The sequence below is a fragment of the Staurois parvus genome, unplaced genomic scaffold, assembly GCF_062004578.1.
Source record: "Staurois parvus isolate SC_StPar_1 unplaced genomic scaffold, SC_StPar_1.0 ptg000013l, whole genome shotgun sequence".
NCBI lineage: Eukaryota > Metazoa > Chordata > Amphibia > Anura > Ranidae > Staurois > Staurois parvus.
This window is the reverse complement of record NW_028317809.1, coordinates 15004087-15016856: the sequence shown is the minus strand read 5'-3', so window position 1 is coordinate 15016856 and position 12770 is coordinate 15004087. Positions and strand designations below refer to the sequence as shown.

General features: G+C 41.8%; 1 long non-coding RNA gene across 1 annotated transcript in view; it reads left to right on the top strand.

The window, feature by feature from the left end:
- LOC149473636 (uncharacterized) overlaps positions 1-12770 on the top strand; it is a 34266-nt gene that overhangs the window by 15994 nt on the left and 5502 nt on the right. The gene's annotated exons all lie outside the window — the stretch shown is intronic.

Below are 12770 nucleotides of genomic sequence, written 5' to 3'. Positions count from 1 at the left end.
ACATATAAAACTAAAAATACCACTCAAAGGGGGGATTTACTAAAAGTGGAACATGCAGAATCTAGTGCAGCTGTACATAGTAACCAATCCACTTCTAACTTCAGCTTGTTCAATTAAGCTTTGACAATAAAACCTTACCCCTGGTTCACATATCCGCATTCCTGGGGGCTGCGTTTGACTCCCGTGCCCCGGGACACGCAGGGAAGAAGTCCCTTCACTTCTTTGGAAACCGCAGCCTTCATGGGAACCTCGGCTCCCAGTGCGGTTGCGATTTCCAGTGCGGGTGGCGTGCCATTAGAATTAATGGCACCCGCCCGCAGGTCCACATTCTTCTGTGCGGGTGGTGCGGCTCCACAGCTGCACCACTTGCACATATGTGAACCAAGACTAAAAGCGGATTGGTTGCTATGCACAGATGCACCAGACTCTGTGTGCACTAGTTTTAGTAAATTCCCCTAAAATGTCACAATGGTTAAGTAATTGTCATTAGTATTAATTTATACAGGAACATTAAGTGTAGAGTCAGATTTGAGAACCCCACACTGTATGTTTGTTATGTATTCCCATTCACCTATTTGTTTTATATATTTTTTTACCTTTCTAGTTATTTATTTGTAGAAGGTTTATACTCTATAGGCAGCTTGAAATATTCATAATAGCGTGCAATGTACAATTAGAAGGCAGAATGAAATGCAGTTTTTTGAAAAAGTGTAATAACATACAATGTACCACTCAAGCCTTGAAATCTTTAACCCTTTGTTAAGACAGTGTATACATCTAGTCTACAACTGGTAATAAATTTCTGCCATCACATTACAGGCAGTTTATTTATGGTAAGCATAACTCCACACCCCAATCCTTTACATTACATAGAAGGGGAAAGCTACATAGGATTTTTCAGCAAATAAAAGGTTAAGTAGTAATTTTTATTCTTTTTTTAAAGTTAGGCTACGTGAATAGGAACATTTAACACATTTAAAGTACATGCTATCCCCAATTTGGCTGCAAAAGTGAAATAACACTTTAAGTACTACAGTCTCTAACAAGTAACTCAGAGGTGTTGTAAAATACTTGGAAATTGATACTGCTTTTATTGCTGATTTCTTACGTAAAGTCAACAGTTAAAGCTTAAAAAGGAACAAGGGGCAAAAAAAAAAACAACTACATATATGATGTAGTTTGTCACTGGCATTACTACAGCAGTTTTTGTTTTTCTGAGACCCCTGTAACATTTTTATTATGCTTTGATCCTGCCAGTAGATCCAATATTTTTCCACGTCCTTTAACAGGGGAAAACACTTTTCATTCTGCTGTAAACTCACACAGCATCGTATCTTAGATAGACTTGTATCTTTAGATGGATTTTAAGTGAGAAACAAACTTATTAAAGCTCAAATCTAGCTAATACTTTTAAGCCTCAATGGGTACTTTTTTAACTTTACATTAAGGGACACAGGATGAAGTAATCCTGATGCATTGGGTTATGCTGCTGCTGTCAGGAGTTTGGCAAACAAAGCTGTAAAAAAACCTAGCATAATCTCTCCCACTCTCCCATTCTCCCACTCCTGTCATGCCCAATGTTTTTGCTAGTGTCCTAGGAGACTTGGATGGATATCTTCTATCCTCTGAGAGAAGTAAACCCCATTTCTACATTTTAAAAAGATTTTTTTTTTCTTCTAGCAAGTTTCCACAATTACTTTGCAGCTTCCGGATAAGCTAATCATTGTCATGAGAAACTTACCTGGACCCTGCTAAAGAAAGAAGCGGGTTGACCTGTAATGTGAGAGTTAGCCATAGAGCACTTTAGAGGGCAAGGGGTACACCTGTCTGGGGGAACCCTATCCCTGAAGTCTCCTGGATCATGACTTTCTGTATCCAGCATGTCTACTTGGGAACTGCAGAACCTCTTAGGGCCAGCATATAATTGCTCCCACTCCCTCTCTTCCAAAATCGTTGGATGATTTTCCTGTGGCTGCATCTGCTTCTGCACAGTGAGCTGATGATGAAAAGCAATGTATGCTGTCCTTGTTTGGCTAGTTGGTAAACAAGAAGCCTAAGTCTGCTAACATAAGTCCAAAACTTAAGAATACCATTTCGGTCCTTATTGATATGAGGACCAAACATGTTTAGAATTGGAACAACCTGCACCAGCTATTCCTAAAGTTACCAGCTTGGGTTTTTTTTAAAGCCCCCCTCCTGGTAAAACCTTTCCAAGAGCACTACTACAACCTGTATAGTATGGTGATCGGCCTAATTCATTAGGTGTTTATGCCTAACATGCACTTTTCCAGGTAATATCCTTTTTGAGATGGGGTTCCTTTAACAGTGTGCTGTCCCTGTAGTGGGCCCATCCAGTTCCTGTCTTAAAAAAACTCCAACTGTCTATATAGAGAACACCCTAGTGTTTAAAGACACTTTGAATAAAAGGTTTGAATTCCTTTTCAAGGCCTTATTTTCCCTTGCAGACCTCGCCCTGCAAAAGGCAGTTGTGATCATGGCCCTCTTCTAGACCTTGGCTGTCGAGTCCAAGGATATGTCTCGGGATCCTGAATTTAGCCTAACAAATTCTTCTGTTCTCCAACAACTGGAGCTAATGTCTGTGGTCCTACTCTACTGTGACATATGTTATACACCTTATATCCAGAATGCATCTTTTTTGTTACACATTTGGAGGACCCTTTGGCTCAAATGTTGGACTACAGAAAATAGGTGCATAAGTTGCCTGTTGTGTATGTCCTTTGATGGGGAACATGTCTTTGGAAAATCCCAAAACAATGTTTTCGGACATCACCAGGGAAAAAAGAACCCTTTTGCCCCAAGGGAAACCTTATCCCAAGTTCAAAGCATAAATCTGTAAATACTGGACCCCCAAATTCTCCACACCATTGAGGTAGGGGAATGTCTGTTGCCATTTGTTGCCACCTGCTCTCAGGACATTTCAAACCTGAGGTCTAAAACATAATTCCAGGGGGGCTACAATCTAGAGTATCAAACTGCCTGGACCACCACCATAAGTCAATGCTGTAACCCAGGGCTTGAAATCTCCACTCGCCTGCTCGCCAAAGGCGAGTGGAAATTATGGTGGGGGCGTGTCAGGAATGGACTGGCCAGCAATAGTGGGACTCACCTGCCTTATGAGCTGCAGTACCAGGGCTGGCCAGCGGGTGCTCCCAGCAATCAGAGACTCAACCTTGCAGCCAGTCAAACACCTGGAACTAATTATACTGGTGTATTTAAGGGACATTCAGACCTGCAGACTCTGCCTTGGTGTTGTGTTTCTCCTGGGCCCTGTTTCCTGTTCCTGTTCCTGTCCCTGTCCGATTCTCTGCTGACCCTGCTCTGATCCCTGGCTTGTCTGACCATTCTCCTGCTCCTGACCCTCTGTACCACGCTGCCCGCTACCTGCTGAACCTGGCTTGTGACCCCGACCATTCTCCGCTTGCTCCCCCTGTACCTACCTGCCCGATTGATATTGACCCGGCCTGCCTGACGACGCTTGCATTGTATGTACTGTTATCTGTGGGTGGTTGGTTTGGTTTGTTTGCACTGTGTTATGTTTTAGTATTGCACTGCGTTTATGTTTGTATTGTTAGTGTTAATAAATTACATTGTTTATAACATATCTGAAGTCTGCTTTTCCCTGCGTCAGTCACACACCTCTGGTCACACCTGGGAGCCCTGACAGGGCGAGTGTGTCCCCCAGGGCCGTCTTGCTGAGCAGGCTCAGAGCTCAGGCCGGATCTGTCATTGGCACTGGGAGCCGTCAGACTGCTCAATAGCTGAGCGCAGTGAAAGCAAAGCAAGGAGTGTGTGCTGTGCTCTCTGCCTCCCCCTAGAGTGCAGTACCTGGCTCTGTGAGTGAACAACAAAGTACTGCAACTTTTTATGGGGGTGTGTGTGTGCGTGTACATGTGTTTGTGTTTGTATATGCATGTACAGTTGCAAGAAAAAGTATGTGAACCCCTTGGGATTACGTGGAGTTTTGCATGAATTGGGCATAAAATGTGCTCTGAACGTCATCTAAGTCACAACAATAGAAGAACACAGTCTGCTGAACATAATACTACACAAACATTAGATGTTGCCATGGTTTAATTGCACATAACATGTAAACATTCACAGTGCAGGGAGGAAAAAGTATGTGAGGCCCTAGCTTAATGACTTCTCCCAGAGCTAATTGGAGCCAGGAGTGAGCCAACCTTGACTCCAATCAGTGTGATGATATTGGATGTGTTGCTGACAGCTGTCCTGCCCTTAAAAAACACACACCTGTTTTGGGTTTACTGGTTTCAAGAAGCACTGTCTGATGTGAACCATGCCTCGCAGAAAAGAGCTCTTAGAAGACCTACAATCAAGAATTGTTGACTTGCATGAAGCTGGAAAGGGTTACAAAAGTATGTCCAAAAGCCTTGATGTTCATGTGTCCACGTTAAGACAGACTGTCTACAAATGGAGAAAGTTTAGCACTGTTGCTACCCTCCCTAGGCGTGGTCGTCCTGTAAAAATGACTGCAAGAGCACAGCGCAGAATGCTGCATGAGGTAAAGAAGAATCCCAGAGTGTCAGCTAAAGACCTACAGAAATCTCTGGCACATGCTAACATTTTTGTTGACACATCTACAATAAGGAAAACATTAAACAAGAATGGAGTACATGGGAGGACACCACGGAGGAAGCCATTGCTGTCCAAAAAGAATATTGCAGCACGTTTGAAGTTTGCAAAAGAGCACCTGGATGTTCCACAGCACTACTGGCAAAATATACTGTGGACAGATGAAACCAAGACTTAGTTGTTTGGGAAGATCACACAACACTATGTGTGGAGAAAAAAAGGCACAGCACACCAACATCAAAACCTCATCCCCACTGTAAAACATGGCGGAGGGAGCATCATGGTTTGGGGCTGCTTTGCTGCCTCAGGGCCTGGACGGATTGTTGTAATTGATGGGAAAATGAATTCCAGAGTTTATCAAGACATTTTGTAGGAAAACGTACGACCATCTGTCCGCCAACTGAAGCTCCGCAGAGGATGGGTGATGCAGCAGGACAATGACCCAAAGCATACAAGTAATTCAACAAAACAATGGCTGCAACAGCACAGAATACGCCTTCTGGAGTGGCCCAGTCAGAGTCCTGACCTCAACCTGATTGAAATTCTGTGGCATGACCTTAAGAGAGCGATTCACACCAGACATCCCAAGAATATTGCTACACTGAAAAGTTTTGTGAAGAGGAGTGGTCCAAAATTACTCCAGATCATTGTGCAGGTCTGATCTGCAACTACAGGACACGATTGGTTGAGGTTATTGCTGCCAAAGGAGGGTCAACCAGTTATTAAGTCCAAAGGTTCACATACTTTTTCCTCCCTGCACTGTGAATGTTTACATGTTATGTGCAATGAAACCATGGCAACATCTAATGTTTGTGTAGTATTATGTTCAGCAGACTGTGTTCTTCTATTGTTGTGACTTAGATGATGTTCAGAGCACATTTTATGCTCAATTCATGCAAAACTCCACGTAATCCCAAGGGGTTCACATACTTTTTCTTGCAACTGTACATGTGTCAGTAATGGGCATGTGTCTGTGTGTATGTACATGTGTCTGTGCATGTGTATTTCTGTGTATGTACATGCATCTGTGTGTACGCATGTCTGTACGTGCCTGTGTGTGTATACATGTGTCTGTATATGTGTGTGTGTTCATGTGTCTCTGTGCATGTGTGTACATGTTTCTGTGTGTGTATGTGTATGTACATGTCTGTGTGTGTACAGGTGTCTCTGTTTGTGTGTGTTTGTTGGTGGCGGGTAACTCTAAGGCTTGGCTAGCAGCTCAGGACTTGAAATTTTAAGCCCTGTTAGCTATCTGTCCAGGGTCTCCCTTCTACAAGAAAGCTGCAAAGGCCTGCTCCCATGTTCGGATGCCACAGTCAAGGAGCTAACCAACCCTCCACTTTTGCATGAGGATTATGGGCTTAAAGTCTAACTAATCCAAAAAATACCCCCAAAAATGTATATAATGTAGTTTACCAATCACTGGATTTGGTGGCTGCATTAGTTATCTTTTTTCAGGCATTTATTCCTTTATTTTCACCCAGTGATCAGCCAGTAACATACCCTCCAGTCTTATGGTGGCTAGATCCACTCCTCCATTGCATCTATGGATCACGAGCCCAACACTAGCATTGGGATAATCCTTTCTCCCACTGGTTTTAAAGATTCTTATGATGGGTACTAGTCTGTCAGGCTGGGGAGATGTCCTGGTTCAAGAGACTTGGTCGCTGGAGACAGCTGATCTCCTGGCCAACATTCTGGAACTGAGCAGTGGCTTAAAGAATAAGTTCACTTTGTTGGTGTGAAGTGCCATGGTAGTTCATTGAAGCTTCCTGTCAGTATATCTGCTTGATTGTATATCCCATACGGCAAGCAGATATGTTGATAGGTCTGCAGGAGACCTGCATGGCATCAGTGATCTATTGATCGCTGGTGCAATGCTTTCCAGGCTCCTTTGGACAAAAATAATAAATGTACATTTTAGACCTGCAAAAAAATGTGCATTTATTATTTTTGTCCAAAAGGTGATCTTATCCTTTAACTTAGGGGTCTCCAAACTATGGCCTTCCAGCTGTTGAAGTACTACAAGTCCCATCATGCCTCTGAGAGTCTTGCCTGTGGCTGTCAGTCTTGCAAGGCCTCATGGGACTTGCAGTTCCTCAACACCTGGAGGGCCATAGTTTGAAGACCCCTGCTTTAAGTCAACAATCAGGGAAAATCCAGAAGTCTCAAATCTCAAAAAGAAGCTGATCAGATTCTGGTTTAGGTGGTTATTCGTATCTCAGTCCTCTCCACTGTGCACATGCATACATGGAAAATTGGTGGGTTGAACCCATTGGCTTTGTTTTGTTATGAATGTCAGTTGCCACTGCTGAGTGAGTGTGAGCAGTGGCAGTGCAGGTGGGAATGGGTATGGCCAGGGCTCTAGTTCTGGTAGTGCCTGACCTATGGCTTTGCAAAGGCAGGAAGGTCCATGGGGGAGTGAAGTATGTTCTTCCATATCAATAGATGCAAGGGATACCCCCAGCAATATGGAATGCTGGCAGCCTGAAAAGCCCTTGTTAGTGAATGGAAAGCAAGGGTCCAACGGGAGACATCTAGGTAGAGCGTAAGCTTAGTCCTTTTACCCACTTGTCTTCTTTTTGCTGAAAAACATGTACTAGGCAGAGTACATCATGGGGCTGCACATTGTTGGGGTTGCAGAAGCCAGGGGTCTCTATCCAATTCAATAGTCTCCTAATAACCCCTGGACCCAATATTGCATTGGAAATACCCAGGAAAAGGCCACATATCTGAAGCCTATACCCAGCTATTAGATACATATCTAGCTAAATTCCCATTGCTAGTTAAAAGTGGATTTAGACCCATCTTAGATTATACGTATCTAGGATGAAGTCTGTAAAGGTAGTATCACTATCATCCTCATCCAATATTTCTGTGTTCTATTGTACCTTATTCTTTATTCTCTAATGGAAGTTCCCAGTTCATATCCTACATATGCAAAATTGGTGAGTGGATCTGTTGGTAATTTAGTGCCAGAAGCTGGCAATTTATTTTTAAATGAACCCTCATAAAAGCTACATTTATTCAGATAAAAACGGGGTTTGCTGCAATTACATAAATTGCTGTTTTCTATCTATACAGTAAAAGCAGCACTGTTTTTAGAACAACGTATTTTTTTTTAAGAAAATGTATTTTCCTGTATTAGACCTAGAAGTTGAACATTTATTTCCAAAGCTAAAGCTACTTTATTTCAGAAACATTAGAGGCCTGTTTTGACAGAACACACTTGTTTTTAGGCTGATATTTCATTATGTGCTAATCTCTAATGAAAAGCTTCCTAAAATACCACTGAATACCCACTGCGTAATACAGAGAAGCTATGAATGGGAACACTCAGTGCATCTGACAGGAGGCAGTTCCAGATTCCCAGCTTTACGACTTAGTTGTGTATGCAAAGCAGTCTAACAGACTCACTTGACATTTTAGCAGGGCAAAAGTTTTTTCCTAATGGTCGGTTACTGTGGGCAGTAGCATTTTTTTTTAACTATTTGCATACAAATTATTTTTACATTTTATGTTTTTTTGTAGTGTTGAATTAAAAAACAACTTTATAAAAAAAGTGGGAAAAAGCTTTTTTTAATGGTTTTATAAATTCACCATATTATGTGCTAGAACGTACTTTTAGGGCCCATTTAGACATGTCTAATATTGTGTGCTTTGTTAATACATGTGTATTAATTGTGTTATTCATTTAGAATGGGCTGCCAATGCACAAAAACAGACCAAAAAACAGACATGCAAATTTCTACTTTCCATCTACATTAACACTGGGGACATACCTGTATTTATAAGGCAGTGAATGTGACACTAACCAAACTGTCACTGCAGTTGAATCTTCCTGGTGCATGCGGTTTAAATTACAGTAATTGATTCACCCGAAGCAAATGTTGGTGAATGTCACATTTACTGCGTTATAACTATGCCCCTTAAAACTGGCACTGATTAAACCAGAAAAAAAGTGTTATTTTTCTATATTTTTAATGTTTTATGCCTTTAAAGTATGTAGAAAATAAAATAATTTTTGAAAGACAATACCAGCTTGGTATTAAATAGTAATAGTGATTTATTTTTATTACAAGGCAGTACTCAAATAAATGCAGTAGTAAAAATATGGAATAAAAAATATAAGATTATATAATATAAATTTTCAACAAAGATTCTGTTGTGCAGCTTATGTTTAAACTCTGGAAAGAAAATTTTCTAGAAGAACATTGTTTTTACGCTGGGCTGCAGCAAAGTCACAGAATCAGATGGGTCAGTGACTTTGACGTATCAAGTGGTGAAATAAGAGGAGAGGAAGTTTACAATGAAAGGATGTGTACCATTTCACGTTTTGCTGCACCTGCTGTGCAGGGTTTATTGGCTGGAACAACATAGAAAGGGCTATGTGCCAAATTAACAGCATATGACTTTTTTATACTGCATTGTAATTTACACTTTTCTTTAAACTTAGAAAACGATATCTTGGAACAAACTAAATACAAGGGGGGGGGGGGGGGAAGTCCTCTTTTTTGGTGGGACTTTAATGGCACAATTTACTTGTATGATAAATTCCAACAATTTAAAAGAGATTTTTTTATAAAAACAGTATGAAATTTTATTTTTACAATCTTCAAAAATAAATATAAAGCTACAATACATATTGCGGCGGTGTCATCAGAGATGGTATTGCAAATCTAATCATGGATCATGCACGGTTCGCACTTGACGCGTTTCAAGATAAACAAAAATCTCTTCTTCAGAAGTGCTCAAGAAGGCATGACATATGATTCCATGTGAAGTAAAAACCGCCAGGAAATATAAACTTTCATATTTCATACTGTTTTTATAAAAAATCTCTTTTGAATTGTTGAAATTTATCATACAAGTAAATTGTGCCGTTAAAGTCCTGCCAAAAAAGAGGACTCCCCCTTGTATTCGTTAGGGATGTTTGCACTTTGTGTATTATATCCCTTCCTCTCTCTTTTGGAACAAACTAAAAGACATGATCTGCATTTTATCATTGTTTTTCGGGGACGTTTTCATTGTCATCAGATTCTCACACATGTGTTGCCAGGAAATTAAGAGGAAAAGTAACAAATACACATTATAGAAATCAGTATAAGTGTTTTGTGGGTACTTTCCCAACCTTTTGGAACCACTGCCAGAGCCCTCCCAAGTTGCTGTAATCTCAATGAAAAGCAGAGAAACCCAGGGACAATGACTTTGACTAAGTATGGTCATGACCATATTTGGTCAGTGATGTCACCCGGGATATCCTGAGCGTTGTTTTACACACAGTGCCAGGGACCTGTCATTTGTGATGCAGCAGCAAAGCATCACTGGTTGCAGGTCATCATGACAGCGGGGCAAAACCGTTAGGTGGCAGGTCGATGTGATTGATGAGGATTTCCATCGCTGGATGCTGTTATTAATGATTGAATTACATCACTGAACAACATGATTGACAATAGATTTACATCAGGGGACATTATTTACATTTTTTTTTGTTTCAAAGGACTTTTTCACTTATTTACATTTGACTTTTTTAGGAATCAATAAAAAGGTGTGCTAATGTATTCCTGTACTCATTACCCTGGAAGGAGGAGGATATCTGGGGGCCCCTTATTATAAAAGGAGCCTCCAGATTCCTATAAGTCTAGATGTGGTGAGGAGAGTCTTGTTCCCAAACATTGGGACAATGTGCTTTGCAAGGGAGGAGAAAGGAGATAACAACAACAACACAAAGGACTTGAACACAGCCATGTACTGAACATGAAGGAAGCATTAGTCTGAGGACTCTGAGAAGGAGGGAGGATTTTGGAAGAGATCTCAGATGGAAGGGAGATGACTGCAGATGTAATGCCCTCCCATGTAGATAGTTTTTTTTTTGCAATGTTAGAGGCTTGCTAGAAGACTGGGAGTGAATCGGCAATGCTACCTTAGGTTAGTTCTGGAGGGCTCTACAGATCAGTCCTCTGGTACCTCCTCCTTTTCTGGAGGCTTGGAGAAGTTTCTAGAAGCCAGTAGGTGGGGCTGAGGACGAGCCGATCTGCATACTTACTGGAATCTGCCCATTCCCCAGGCAGAAGGCTTGGCATGGTGGCTAGGTTAGCCCTTAAATATGACAGAGCTGTGAGCAGCGGAGTTGGGGTGGAAGATGGAGTGAGGAGGTGCTGCCAGTGTGGATCCTGGGACGGGCCCCAGAGGACAGGGGTCTATCTACAGGCTGGAAGCTAGAAAGAGGGATCTCCAGTGTTCTACAGTCCTCAAGAAAGAACTGCCTGTCAGCAAGGAAAGACGCCAGCCCAGAGTAAGGCCTGAAAGCAACTTCACCTTTCAAAGCTACAGGAACAGGACAGTGTGAGTACCGCTACATCCCCTGGGCCTACAAGGGAGAGTGAAGTAGGGTGCAATAACCAACTAGTTCCCCCAGGGATAGTATTATTTATGTGTCTCTGAATCCCTTGCCCTAGGATACCCTCATGGCAACCAAGTGGATGAGGAGATTTTAATCTGGGGTCTGAAGAAGTTCATGTAAAGGGACCAAGTACTCCTAGTAGATACCGTGTGCTGATTCTTTAAAAAGACAAGAACCACTCCTGAAGGTGTAGAGAGTTCAGGATCTATTTTTTTGTGCTATATGCTAAATTCTTGCCTTTCTGTAAGGAAGGAAGGTGTCCTCCAAGTTGTTTCAGTTCTATTGGGCATCCCATGTACCCCTAGCTCCCATCCAAGGCATTAACCCCTAAAAAAACAACAAACCAAGCTCATAGATTGTTTACTTACTTTGGATGCAAGAGTGGAAGATGTGTGTTACCTGGATGTGTAGAGCTTAGGGGGGGGGGGGGAACTCAGCAACCCTCAAGCGGGTAGTGCTACACATATCACCAGAAAGAATAAAGAAAGAAGCAAGCTCCATTATAACGTAAGACCAGAGGGAAATTCACAAGACCAAAGGAGGAACTTTACCTGGGAATAATGATAGCGCCTGATTTCCTGCAATCGCTTGAGTAGTGCCTGGAGCCTTTCTTGAATACAGGCTGTACCAATCACTGATTGTGTTTATTCTGAAAAGAAAGGGGCCAGTAAATTACATATTTACTGGGTCCTTTCCCTGCTGTCCATCCTGACACATGCCCCACAGCAGCCAGCGGGAGGGGAGAGGATTGAAGCGCTGCAGGGGATGAGGGGGGCCAGGAGAGCAGGGGGAATCTGCTCGTCCCAGCTTGATACATACAATCAAGTGAAAAAAGAAAAACCTTCCAATCTCCAAACACTGACAAAGTCTGAGTGTATCCTAAATGATAGTGGCTTTAGCCCAGCTCCATCCAGCAGGTGACTAAGCCCTGGAAGCGGGGAAAAACTCATCAGGGGCCTTGGCCTGGATGGAACCGAAATTAAGTCCCTTTCATTTAAGATGAACTGAATATTTGTGTGGCGATTGGAGGGTTTGATTGTATGGTAATCATCATGCCTCACAACTTAGTCCCTGAGCCCTGCACACTCTGCTAAATTATTTTCTGTGTACTACATGCACACACAAATCCTTTTTTCTCTGCTGATTGGTTGCCTGAGTGCTTATCTATTGCACTGTGCTGATGTACTTTCAAACTCAGAATTCTGACTTTGAAACTCAGATTTGTTTTTTAATTTTTGGATGGCACCAGGGATCTTCCATAGTATTGTGCGGTCACCTAATAGTCATGTATGGAAACAAGTCAAGTATCTTTGTTGCTAAGATAGTTGAATTATTTGATCAAAAATAATGTATACCTACCTACCATGCCATCTGTGTTGTCAATTGACTCTATCTTCAGTTAGTAACTATCAAGTTTCTCAGAGCCTGATCATTTGGCTGGTACCATTATAACAGTAATACAGGCATAGGCCTTGGTGAGTGATTCAGAAAACATGCAATGCCCATACAGTAACACCCTATTACATTCTCTGTAAATGTAAGCAAAGATGGGGGGCACCAGTTACTGCACTGTTTTGTCTCACAAGAACTGCTGCCCATGGTGATCACATGCATTTCCTGACTGCCCTCAATGGGCTGTCAACAAGGGTAACTGCAAGTGGTTTTAAATATAAAGTCTTGGTATTCACAGATACTACAATAAAACATTACTAGGCATCAGAAATATACATATAACTTTTTCGGGTTAACAAAAGAT